The sequence below is a fragment of the Periplaneta americana genome, chromosome 17, assembly GCF_040183065.1.
Source record: "Periplaneta americana isolate PAMFEO1 chromosome 17, P.americana_PAMFEO1_priV1, whole genome shotgun sequence".
Taxonomy (NCBI): domain Eukaryota; kingdom Metazoa; phylum Arthropoda; class Insecta; order Blattodea; family Blattidae; genus Periplaneta; species Periplaneta americana.
In genome coordinates this window covers 127,289,554-127,303,882 of record NC_091133.1, presented here as the reverse complement: position 1 = coordinate 127,303,882, position 14,329 = coordinate 127,289,554, and the positions used below count along the sequence as shown (strand labels likewise).

The 14,329-nt window shown below is 34.6% G+C and overlaps 1 long non-coding RNA gene across 1 annotated transcript in view; it reads right to left on the bottom strand.

Moving 5' to 3' along the window:
* Positions 1 to 14,329, bottom strand: part of LOC138693096 (uncharacterized) — a 642,128-nt gene that overhangs the window by 342,954 nt on the left and 284,845 nt on the right. The window lies entirely within an intron of this gene.

Below are 14,329 nucleotides of genomic sequence, written 5' to 3'. Positions count from 1 at the left end.
GAAACGAAGAAAAAGAGGACAAAAGAAAGGCAGAAATATAGCATGAAGAGAAAGAAATAAGAAAAACAGCACGAAAGGAGAGGGGTAAAGAACCAGAAGGAAGAAAAAATAAAAACGATACGAAAGAAACGAAAGAGTGAAGAAAAAGGAAGAAACACAGGACGAAAGGAAATAAGAAGTGACTGAAGAAAGAAAGAGGAAGAGGATGAAAAAGACAGCGTACTGATTTAAACCATGATACTAATATAAAACAGTAGCAAATGAATCAGAAAAATAACAGCATTCAAGACGCATATTGATACATTCTAGAGACGAAACTGCAAATGAAAGAGGATTTTGAGTTATTTTTTAATAGCGGCAGGACTTAATAAGAAAGACCTGAAAAAATGACGCAGACTGAAAGCTGACATTTTCTTAGCATACATTAGCGTAGACATATTCCAAAATACGCCTTTGGCGAACAGAAACAAAATATAAAAATATCATCAGCGTAAAACCATAAGAGCGCGGAGGACTGGTACTATTTGAGGAGCTGAAATTTGTGCCACCAGGTGATAATTGCAGTAGGGGAGTACGCAGCTCTTTGTTTATAGAGGTGACGGCACTCTTAGACGTAGGACAAGGACGTCGCGCGCACAGTTCACCGTCCAAATACGTGACTAAAACCAGACCTCTGAAATCTAGCCAAGCAACAGTGGAGGACATATCTTATGAGCCTGAGAACGGGCTTTGCAAACCTTGTCCTCTGTCTACAGTGCGGGAATACAGGATTCCTCAACCTTAAATGAATAGGCCTGCAACTAAATATATATGCATTCATCAGTACTAGTATTAATATGGACTCCTTTCTTCATCACGCCCGTGCCATATTTTACGTCGTCTTCCAAGTTTACACTTCCTTCTTGATTCAGAACGAATTATAGCAAGCCGAATTATACGACGTTCAAATATTGTAGAATTATTATTAGTAAGGAAAGCTGTTATTTTCATGTAACGAACTCCTCCCTGAGGTAGCTTATTGCGTACACGTGAAAGTCTCAAATTCGAGATCCGTTCATGTGACTCTTTTCTCTAATGTTTTACTGGACTAACTTTATTATTATTATTATTATTATTATTATTATTATTATTATTATTGACGTGTTTCGTATTTTAAAAATAATTATATAAAAACTAACAAATAACAGTAGGCCTATTAAAAACTACACAAAACAACATATCTGAATTTTCATTTCTAGGCAAGATTATAGTCGATGATGACCACGATAACGATGACAATGACAATGACGAAGATAGCAACGATGTGATGATGACGATGATGATATCCATGGCTAAGAAGTGATACCTGGTATCCACGAAAAAGGTCAGTTAAACTACAGCATTATTTAGATTAACTGCATTAGGTACTACTACCACTACCACTACCACTACCACTACCACTACCACTACCACTACGCCTATTATTATTATTATTATTATTATTATTATTATTATTATTATTATTATTATTATAGATAGGTTTGGAAGTAAATCCCGAAAAGACAAAGTATATGATTATGTCTTGTGACCTGAACATAGTACGAAATGGAAATGCTCGTATAAAAATTGGAAATTTATCCTTGAAGAAGTGAAAAAATTACAATATCTCAGAGCAACAGTAACAAACATAAATGACACTCGGGAGGAAACTAAACACAATAAATATGGGAAATGCCTGTTATTATTCGGTTGAGAAGCTTTTGTCATCCAGTCTGCTGTCAAAAAATCTGAAAGTTAGAATTTATAAAACAGTTATATTATCGGTTGTTCTGTATGGTTGTGAAACTTGGACTCTCACTTTCAGAGAGGAACAGAGGTTAAGGCTATTCGAGAATTAGGTGCTCAAGAAAATATTCGGGGCTAAGAGGGATGAAGTTACAGGAGAATGGAGAAAGTTACACAACACAGAACTGCACGCATTGTATTCTTCACCTCACATAATTAGGAACATTAAATCCAGACGATTGAGATGGGCAGGGCATGTAGCAAGTATGGGCGAATCCAGAAATGCATATAGAGTGTTAGTTGGGAGGCCGGAGGGAAAAATACCTTTGGGAAGGCCGAGACGTAGATGGGAGGATAGTATTAAAATGCATACGAGGGAGGTGGGATATGATGGTAGAGACTGGATTAATCTTGGTCAGGATAGGGACCGATGGCGGGCTTATGTGAGAGCGGCAATGAACCTCCGGGTTCTCTAAAAGTCATTTGTAAGTAACATTATTATGTTATCAAAATTGGACAGTTAACTAATATTTTGTCCTCGAGTAAAAGACATATCAACAGTAGAAACACATAAAAAGTGTGTATTTTGAGAAAAATTAATGTTTGAAATATTTTTTTATTCACCTGCAAATTTACAGATACGTAGTAGTGGTGGACATAGGTTAAGGGTGTTTGAGAATAAGGTGCTTAAGAAAATATTTGGGGCTAAGAGGGATGAAGTAAGAGGAGAAAGGAGAAAGTTACACAACGCAGAAGTACACGCATTGTATTCTTCACCTGACATAATTAGGAACATTAAATCCAGACGTTTGAGATGGACAGGGCATGTAGCTCGTATGGACGTATCCAGAAATGCATATAGAGTGTTAGTTGGGAGACCGGAGGGAGAGGATTTGTGAGAAGTGGGATACGATGCTACGGACTGGATTAATCTTGCTCAGGATTGGGACCGATGGCGGGTTTATGTGAGGGCGGCAATGAACCTGCGGGTTCTCTAAAAGTCATTTGTAAGTATGTTATTAAAATTGAACAGTTAACTAATATTTTGTCCTCGAGTAAATGACATATTAACAGTAGAAACACATAAAAAGTGTGTATATTTTGAGAAAAATTAATGTTTGAAATATTTTTTTATTCTGCTGCAAATTTAGAGATACGAGGTAATTATCACTTCTTAGCTGTGGTGGTGGTGGTGAACAAAATCCGTCCAATTCACAGTCGTACAAACGGAAAATGCATGCCAGAACCCACATTTTTATGTCAGGAAAGCTATAATCATGCAATTTCCTTGAACATCTCGATATAGGACGTTGTTTTCAGCCTCGTAGTGTTTTCTTCTTACGCTGCGCGTTTATTCATTTGAAATAATCGAGGTGTGACGAATTGGGCCGAATTGTTTTCATCATTCTCGTAAGATAGAAGTTGAATATCATGACGCGTTCCATTAATTTCTACTAATTGGTTTGATTCTTTACTTTGGCTTCAGAAATGAAATTCTGGATAGCACTGACAATTAGAATGAAAGCCGAGTTTGGTCGATAAACTATAAATAAAACAGCTGACTACCGAACTTTATTAAAATAATTTCAATGGAGTCCTGAGGATTTCATGTCCGGCTGAACGACTGTTAACAGTGGATCGCGAACGTGGTGGGAATATAATAATATATATATATATATATATATATATATATATATATATACATATATATATATATATAATATATTCCCACCACGATCGCGAAGGAGCCGCGGAAGCCTCAGGAACATTGGACAGGTTTCGATTGGAGTCGTAGCTTGCACCTAGCATAAAGCGGTGGTTGGTGCAGTCTCTAGGCACTGACAATAAATTGGAGGACCGGTGCTTAATTCCCGGCAACAGCAAGGAGTCTTTTTTTTCTTTCTGGAGCATATTCCACAAAGGTTTGCTGTTGTACATTACAAATTACTGATGAAAGATGTCGTCCCCCTCTTATTTATTCGCTCGTTTTCATACTCTCTCTCGCTATCATAATATTAATACTCGATCACAACGCGATAACACGCTAGAAATTCCACTTCACACATCATCTCTGGATTCCTCATCTTTCACTGTTGCTACCTCTCGTCACTGGAACTCTCTGCTGCCTGAAGTCAAGGGCTGCCGAACATTGAAATCTTTCAAATCCAAGTTAGAAAATTATCTTATGACGAGTTGCCAAAGTAACTTAGACTATCATGACAAGTGTTGTATTGCATGTTTCCACGTATTCACAATTTTTTTACGTTCTAATGATATTTAACTTATTTTATATTTTTGTTTTCATATTTCCCGATAATGGTATATCTATAATGTGATAACTTGAGCTATATATAATCATAATTTTCCTTATTGTGTGTACCTAAAAATATTGTATTCATTGTATGCTTTGTACTGCACTATTTTATTACTATTATTATTACTATTATTATTATTATTATTATTATTATTATTATCAATAATTGTCTTATTTTTTTATACTTTGTATGTCTCATTTATTTTGACCTGCTGTTCACATTTTATTATGCTTTTTCCTTTCTTTCTGTATGTTATATATTATGTCTGATTTCTACTTACTTGTTGTTTACATTATATTATTATCTTATTTAGTTTTGTGGGTAAAATTGTAGTGTACTTTGTAAATTTGTAGTGTTTCTTTGTAACGCAGTTTTACTCCTGGTTGAGTGTTAGAGAAGGCCGTATGGCCTTAACTCTGAAAGGTTAAATAAAACATTATTATTATTATTATTATCATTATTATTATTATTATTATTATTATTATTATTATTATTATTATTATTATTATTATGGAATTGTATCTTTCTGTTCCACGAAATAATTAAAGTGTGTTGTATATTGTCAATGAATTGTAACTAGTGACGTCATATCAACAAACATACTACGTCATAACATGAGGCAGCTGGTTATCTTCGTATTTTATTCATCGAATTAGATTATGTTTGTTTCTTTAATCGTAATGTATTTTAAGGTAGATTATATGAATTTCGTAACCTGCAATGTTATTTATTTTAGTTTACTTCTTTAATAAGTAAAAAATTACTTCCTTATTATTATCATCATGTTCTTCCGCGATTCCGGCATAATGCTCCTTGAGAGTTTCCCATATTAGCTAACAGATGCCACTAATAACGCTCTTCACCCCCAGACTTTATTTATTACTGAAATGGTGTCAAAGGACCTAGAAAAGGCTTTTGACAGAGTGGATTGGAATAAACTGATGGGAATTCTAAAGAAAATTGGTGTGGATTGGAAAGAGAGGAGACTGTTCAGTAATCTTTAAATGAAACGAGTCAAAGTCAGGATAGGAGAAGAAATGTCAGAAGGAAGTGAGATAGGGAGAGGAGTACGTCAAGGATGTCCTTCATCACCTACCTTGTTCAACATCTACTTGGAGGATTTAGTGAAGAACTGTTTCAGAACATGGGAGGAGTGATAGTAGGAGGAAGAAGAATAAAGTGCATAATGTAATGAAGTTTCCGTCTGTGCTTATCTTGTTATATAAAATAATTTTATTAATTAGTTACATTAACGTTTTCGGTACTAGTGTATACCATCATTAGATGAATAAGTGATACTGTATGTTAACCTAGCCAATGGATACATGTGATATCGTCATGAATAATATGTATGCATGAACATGAAATGTTATACCCATTATCAATTATAGTAGTTACATAAATTGCAAGGAAACACTTATACAATTAATTAGATAAACTCAAATCATTAAAAACAATTATTTAAAACAATGTACATTACTGTTATGATGTTCAACGTTGTCTAGAATACATTATGTTTTAAGGTTAATATTTGATGTCGTAATAGTTCAAATGGGACAACCAGTTTTTAAATTTCACTTGTTAATTTGTTGCACTATAATGTTAATTATGTATATACATTATAGTGCAACAAATTAACAAGTGAAATTTGAAAACTGCTTGTCCCATTTGAACTATTACGACATCAAATATTAACTTAAAACATAATGTATTCTAGACAACGTTGAACATCATAGGAGTAATGTACATTGGTTTAAATAATTGTTTTTAATGATTTGATTTTATTTAATTATCATTCTAGTGCCGAGGTCATGGAAAGCATGGGGCTCTACCTCTATGCCCCCAAATGCCTTCATGGCATGTTACGGGGATACCTTCACCTTTAATATAATATTGATAATGGGTATAACATTTTATGTTCATGCATACATATTATTCATGACGATATCACATGTATCCATTGGCTAGGTTAACATACAGTATCACTTATTCATCTGATGATGGTACACACCAGTACCGAAAATGTTAATGTAACTACTTAATAAAATTATTTTATATAACAAGATAAGCACAGACGGTCCATTTGAAACTTCATTACATTGTAATAAGCTTATCGGAAAATTCATAATAAGATGAAAGTGCATAAGATTTGATTATGAAATGGCGTTGTTAGCAGAAGAGGAGATGATACTAATGGATATGCTACTGGAGCTAAATGACAGCTGTGAGCAGTATGGGATGAAGATAAATGCAAATAAGACGAAGAGAAATACAGAAGATAAATTTGCGAATTCTAAATGAGGCAGTGGAACATGTGGACAGCTTCAAATACTTGGAGAGTACTATAAGCAGTAACATGAGCTGCTGCCAGGAAGTCAAAAGGAGGATAGCAATGGCGAAGGAAGCTTTTAATAGAAAAAGCAGAATCTTCTGCGGACCTTTGGAGAAAGAACTAAGGAAGAGTCTAGTGAAGTGCTTTGTGTGGAATGTGGCATTTTATGGGGCAGAAACATGGACATTACGACGAAGTGAACAGAAGCGAATAGAAGCACTTTAAATGTGGATATGGAGAAGGATGGAGCGTGTGAAGTGGACAGAGAGAATAAGAAATGAAGCTTTGTTAGGAAGAGTGGGTGAAGAAAGAATGATGTTGAAACTGATCAGGACGAGGAAAAGGAATTGGTTGAGACACTGGTCGAGAAGAAACTGCCTACTGAAGGATGCACTGGAAGGAATGGTGAACAAGAGAGAGGTGGCCTTTTAACAGACTTGTCTCTGATTGGTTGATGAACCAACCTTTTTATGTTATTAATTAGATTTTTTTAATACTAACGTTGTTTAATGTTTTTGATACGATTTTATCATCTTTTATGCCCTCTGCTTATTATTATTATTATTATTATTATTATTATTATTATTATTATTATTATTATTATTATATATATATATATATATATATATATATCCCAATGGGCACTAGAAGATATGTATACATTGTTAAACCAGTTTTAGATTGATAGATCCTATTGATATCGTAGATTGCACATATTTGTGCCCACTGGCTGTAGTGATATTCAGTAAATTCCAATGGCGAACGTAAGAAAAGTTCGGGGTGGAAGACGATAACAGATGACAGACAACATTGTATGAGGAGACTAAGAGGAGGCCTGAAAATAGGAAAGATTTGAGAATGCTGGGTTTGCAAAAAAAAAGATCTTCCCTTGGGCAAACAAGTATGAATGAATGAATACGTATAATTAAATTTAAAATCTTATCCGCCCGTCTGTTATTTGCTAATGGTACGATAAATTTGACTAGTTCTTGCAGTCTTTTTCTGCACCTAACCGAAGTTTCAGAAGCAAGCTCCGTTTTGTACAGTCTCAGTAAAACATTAATTTTTCACATGGTTTTCACAAGATAATCATGATAACAGAAGCAAGCTCCGTTGTGTATAGTCTCAGTAAAACATTAATTTTTCACATGGTTTTCACAAGATAATCATGATAACAGAAGCAAGCTCCGTTTTGTATAGTATCAGTAAAACATTAATTTTTCACATGGTTTTCACAAGATAATCATGATAACAGAAGCAAGCTCCGTTGTGTATAGTCTCAGTAAAACATTAATTTTTCACATGGTTTTCACAAGATAATCATGATAACAGAAGCAAGCTCCGTTTTGTACAGTCTCAGTAAAACATTAATTTTTCACATGGTTTTCACAAGATAATCATGATACAGAAGCAAGCTCCGTTTTGCATAGTCTCAGTAAAACATTAATTTTTCACATGGTTTTCACAAGATAATCATGATAACAGAAGCAAGCTCCGTTGTGTATAGTCTCAGTAAAACATTAATTTTTCACCTGGTTTTCACAAGATAATCATGATAACAGAAGCAAGCTCCGTTTTGTATAGTCTCAGTAAAACATTAATTTTTCACCTGGTTTTCACAAGATAATCATGATAACAGAAGCAAGCTCCGTTTTGTATAGTCTCAGTAAAACATTAATTTTTCACATGGTTTTCACAAGATAATCATGATAACAGAAGCAAGCTCCGTTTTGTTTAGTCTCAGTAAAACATTAATTTTTCACATCGTTTTCACAAGATAATCATGATAACAGAAGCAAGCTCCGTTTTGTATAGTCTCAGTAAAACATTAATTTTTCACATGGTTTTCACAAGATAATCATGATAACAGAAGCAAGCTCCGTTTTGTTTAGTCTCAGTAAAACATTAATTTTTCACATGGTTTTCACAAGATAATCATGATAACAGAAGCAAGCTCCGTTTTGTTTAGTCTCAGTAAAACATTAATTTTTCACCTGGTTTTCACAAGATAATCATGATAACAGAAGCAAGCTCCGTTTTGTATAGTCCCAGTAAAACATTAATTTTTCACATGGTTTTCACAAGATAATCATAACAGAAGCAAGCTCCGTTTTGTATAGTCTCAGTAAAACATTAATTTTTCACATGGTTTTCACAAGATAATCATGATAACAGAAGCAAGCTCCGTTGTGTATAGTCTCAGTAAAACATTAATTTTTCACATGGTTTTCACAAGATAATCATGATAACAGAAGCAAGCTCCGTTGTGTATAGTCTCAGTAAAACATTTATTTTTCACATGGTTTTCACAAGATAATCATGATAACAGAAGCAAGCTCCGTTTTGTATAGTCTCAGTAAAACATTAATTTTTCACATGGTTTTCACAAGATAATCATGATAACAGAAGCAAGCTCCGTTTTGTATAGTCTCAGTAAAACATTAATTTTTCACATGGTTTTCACAAGATAATCATGATAACAGAAGCAAGCTCCGTTGTGTATAGTCTCAGTAAAACATTAATTTTTCACATGGTTTTCACAAGATAATCATAACAGAAGCAAGCTCCGTTTTGTATAGTCTCAGTAAAACATTAATTTTTCACCTGGTTTTCACAAGATAATCATGATAACAGAAGCAAACTCCGTTGTGCATAGTCTCAGTAAAACATTAATTTTTCACAAGGTTTTCACAAGATAATCATAACAGAAGCAAGCTCCGTTTTGTATAGTCTCAGTAAAACATTAATTTTTCACATGGTTTTCACAAGATAATCATGATAACAGAAGCAAGCTCCGTTTTGTTTAGTCTCAGTAAAACATTAATTTTTCACATGGTTTTCACAAGATAATCATGATAACAGAAGCAAGCTCCGTTTTGTATAGTCTCAGTAAAACATTAATTTTTCACATGGTTTTCACAAGATAATCATAACAGAAGCAAGCTCCGTTTTGTACAGTCTCAGTAAAACATTAATTTTTCACATGGTTTTCACAAGATAATCATGATATCAGAAGCAAGCTCCGTTTTGTATAGTCTCAGTAAAACATTAATTTTTCACCTGGTTTTCACAAGATAATCATGATAACAGAAGCAAGCTCCGTTGTGTATAGTCTCAGTAAAACATTAATTTTTCACATGGTTTTCACAAGATAATCATAACAGAAGCAAGCTCCGTTTTGTATAGTCTCAGTAAAACATTAATTTTTCACCTGGTTTTCACAAGATAATCATGATAACAGAAGCAAGCTCCGTTTTGTATAGTCTCAGTAAAACATTAATTTTTCACATGGTTTTCACAAGATAATCATGATAACAGAAGGAAGCTCCGTTTTGTATAGTCTCAGTAAAACATTAATTTTTCACATGGTTTTCACAAGATAATCATGATAACAGAAGCAAGCTCCGTTTTGTATAGTCTCAGTAAAACATTAATTTTTCACATGGTTTTCACAAGATAATCATGATAACAGAAGCAAGCTCCGTTTTGTATAGTCTCAGTAAAACATTAATTTTTCACATGGTTTTCACAAGATAATCATGATAACAGAAGCACGCTCCGTTTTATATAGTCTCAGTAAAACATTAATTTTTCACATGGTTTTCACAAGATAATCATGATTACAGAAACAAGCTCCGTTTTGTATAGTCTCAGTAAAACATTAATTTTTCACATGGTTTTCACAAGACAATCATGATAACAGAAGCAAGCTCCGTTTTGTATAGTCTCAGTAAAACATTAATTTTTCACCTGGTTTTCACAAGATAATCATGATAACAGAAGCAAGCTCCGTTGTGTATAGTCTCAGTAAAACATTAATTTTTCACATGGTTTTCACAAGATAATCATAACAGAAGCAAGCTCCGTTTTGTATAGTCTCAGTAAAACATTAATTTTTCACCTGGTTTTCACAAGATAATCATGATAACAGAAGCAAGCTCCGTTGTGTATAGTCTCAGTAAAACATTAATTTTTCACATGGTTTTCACAAGATAATCATGATAACAGAAGCAAGCTCCATTTTGTATAGTCTCAGTATAACATTAATTTTTCACATGGTTTTCACAAGATAATCATGATAACAGAAGCAAGCTCCGTTTTGTATAGTCTCAGTAAAACATTAATTTTTCACATGGTTTTCACAAGATAATCATGATAACAGAAGCAAGCTCCGTTTTGTATAGTCTCAGTAAAACATTAATTTTTCACATGGTTTTCACAAGATAATCATGATAACAGAAGCAAGCTCCGTTTTGTATAGTCTCAGTAAAACATTAATTTTTCACATGGTTTTCACAAGATAATCATGATAACAGAAGCAAGCTCCGTTTTGTATAGTCTCAGTAAAACATTAATTTTTCACATGGTTTTCACAAGATAATCATGATAACAGAAGCACGCTCCGTTTTATATAGTCTCAGTAAAACATTTATTTTTCACATGGTTTTCACAAGATAATCATGATTACAGAAACAAGCTCCGTTTTGTATAGTCTCAGTAAAACATTAATTTTTCACATGGTTTTCACAAGACAATCATGATAACAGAAGCAAGCTCCGTTTTGTATAGTCTCAGTAAAACATTAATTTTTCACCTGGTTTTCACAAGATAATCATGATAACAGAAGCAAGCTCCGTTTTGTATATTCTCAGTAAAACATTAATTTTTCACATGGTTTTCACAAGATAATCATGATAACAGAAGCAAGCTCCGTTTTGTATAGTCTCAGTAAAACATTAATTTTTCACCTGGTTTTCACAAGATAATCATGATAACAGAAGCAAGCTCCGTTTTGTATAGTCTCAGTAAAACATTAATTTTTCACCTGGTTTTCACAAGATAATCATGATAACAGAAGCAAGCTCCGTTTTGTATAGTCTCAGTAAAACAGTAATTTTTCACATGGATTTCACAAGATAATCATTATAACATCGCTTATTTTGATAACATTTTTAACATGAATCACGAATCCCCGACGTCGGAGTTTGAACCGTGATATCACTGACAAAAGCCTCCCGACTCCTGCAGCTTGTTTATGCCTGCAGTCTCCTCCTCCGCGAACAATAGAGACGCTCGTATCCTTGTAAAGTAAGGAAACATCTAATTGAGAAAGGCGCTTCGCCGCCGCCGTAATAAAACGTGTTGGCGGACATCAAACTCAGGACCCCACGTGGGGGGAGGGGTCACCCGACGCCGCGACGCCCCTGGAACGTGGTTTAAGCCGTGATATAAGGCGTCGTGTGCGACGGTCCTGTTTTAGTTGGGTCGCTTATACATGGAAACGAGGCGACGAGGCGGGGATGGCAACGGAACGGGGTGCGCGAGAAAAAAATCACCGGTTTCCTAGCAACGCGAGGACCAGAGCTCGTTCCCGCGAAATTCAATAGCGCGAGGAACAACTTTACTGCTATAGGAGTGGTTGCCATAGCAACCACTGGGGGAAGTCCCGTAAATAGTTCCAGGGGTTGCCGCCAGTTCAGTGTATGGTACTGCTATCAGGACAGACGGGCCGGGTAGGGCGGTGAGAGGAGAGGAGAGGAGGGAAGCAAGAGCTGCCAACACTGCGAGCTGGCTTAGCGCGGCCACTCACACAAATTACCGGCAACACTAATCATAAGCACTTCTACGTATTATGCTTTTTAACCCTATCAGCGTATGCAACTTGGGCGTTTCGGCATTTTAAGCCTTGCACAATACAAAGACGCGCCTGTTGTCGCACGATGTGAAGTCAACACGATATAAAATTCCATTGTAAAACTCTATTACTGGCTACTTTTAATGTTATTGAACGACGCTGTTTCAACCGTTCGGCTACCTAGATTCTGTGACATTACGGTTGTCGAAATATATGTTATGTATTTATTCGTATTGCAAATGGGTAAATACCCGGTGGCAGTGGTAACTAATTACACTCAATGACAATTAATAATAAATGAAATTAATAATAAATTAATAATAATTGATATTATTGATAGGTTTGGAAGTAAATCCCGAAAAGACAAAGTTTATGATTATGTCTCGTGACGAGAATATTGTACGGAATGGAATTATAAAAATTGGAAATTTATCTTTTGAAGAGGTGGAAAAATTCAAGTAGCTGTGAGCAACAGTAACAAATATAAATGATACTCTGGAGGAAATGAAACACAGAATAAATATGGGAAACGCCTGTTATTATTCGGTTGAGAAGCTTTTATCGTCCAGTCTGCTGTCAAAAAATCTGAAAGTTAGAATTTATAAAACAGTTATATTACCGGTTGTTCTTTATGGTTGTGAAACTTGGACTCTCACTTTGACAGAGCAACATAGGTTAAGGGTGTTTGAGAATAAGGTGCTTAGGAAAATATTTGGGGCTAAGAGGGATGAAATTACAGGAGAATGGAGAAAGTTACACAACACAGAACTGCACGCATTGTACTCTTCACCTGACATAATTAGGAACATTAAATCCAGACGTTTGAGATGGGCAGGTATGTAGCACGTATGGGCGAATCCAGAAATGCATATAGAGTGTTAGTTTGGAGGCCGGAGGGAAAAAGACCTTTGGGGAGGCCGAGACGTAGATGGGAAGATAATATCAAAATGGATTTGAGGGAGGTGGGATGTGATGGTAGAGACTGGATTAATCTTGCTCAGGATAGGGACCAATGGCGGGCTTGTGTGAGGGCGGCAATGAACCTCCGGGTTCCTTAAAAGTAAGTAAGTAAGTAAGTAATACATTCCAAATAAAACTTTCCTCCAAAACTGACATAATTATCAAACAGGAGGCCTATTTGTATTTTCAATCACATTCCTATACATTTCTATGTGTAACCCCTGAGCTAGGTATACCAATATGAGAATAAACATTCATTTTCACAAGTGTCATTCTTATAATCTCCAGCATTTGAAAACCGCAGAAATTTTGAGTGAATTTTCAGCGTAGACCTCATAATGACATGAGTTTCTGAATCACATTTCCCAAGCAAAACATACAATTTAATAGCGCAATGTTGGCGCGCTACTGGCAATATATAATTGCTCCGCTGTTGTGGAGTGGTATTAAATATGGCAAAAGTTCAACTTTACCAATCGAAGAACAAATGAATACAGCACCAATATTGTAAATGCATGTGCCACTGTATTTTAAGGAATATTAATGTTTTAGTTTTTAATTTGCCATTGCGCCAGGCCGTGAATATTTGAAATTACCCAGATGTAATTAATAATACACTTAAAAGGCAATACTTTTTTTATCTACAGGAACAACATATAAAATACATAGTATTAAAGTGGAGTCTGTACACCGAATTTTGACAAAAAATGACATTTTGGTTTTTATCGTTTTTCCGTAGTTAAATATGTGTAAAATGATAATATGATTTTATTCCTTCTAATTGCAGCTTTTAGCCCTATCTTCAGCAAAAATAAAAAAAAATAATTTGTTGCAATATTAATGCAAAGATTTTTTTTTTTACAATAGCTGAGTGGAATTTAAAATTTATTTAACCGATTGTATACATAATAGTACATTATGCAACGAGCCTATAATGGTAGTAATTAAGACGTAATTATGTCTGTTTATGAAACTCGCTTGCGCTCGTTTCATAATTTTCATACGAGCGTCTTAATTACCATTATAGGCAAGTTTCATACGACTTTTTATGCTCGACCATATTTATAACTTGATATTATTCAAAATTAGGTCATGTTATGGTTATGTGAGAACTGACCTGAATTGTGAGATGTGCGCAGACGCGAAAGTATTGATTTTTTCCGAGGCCGAATGTCATTGGCCTTGATAGAGAATAAGATGAACATTAGTCTGATATAACCAGGAAATTGATTTAGAATTGAAAAACGAGATGACAAATTGAATTTATTTGAATATTATTTACAATTAACGCTAATTATTATAGTAACAGAACATAACCTTCTG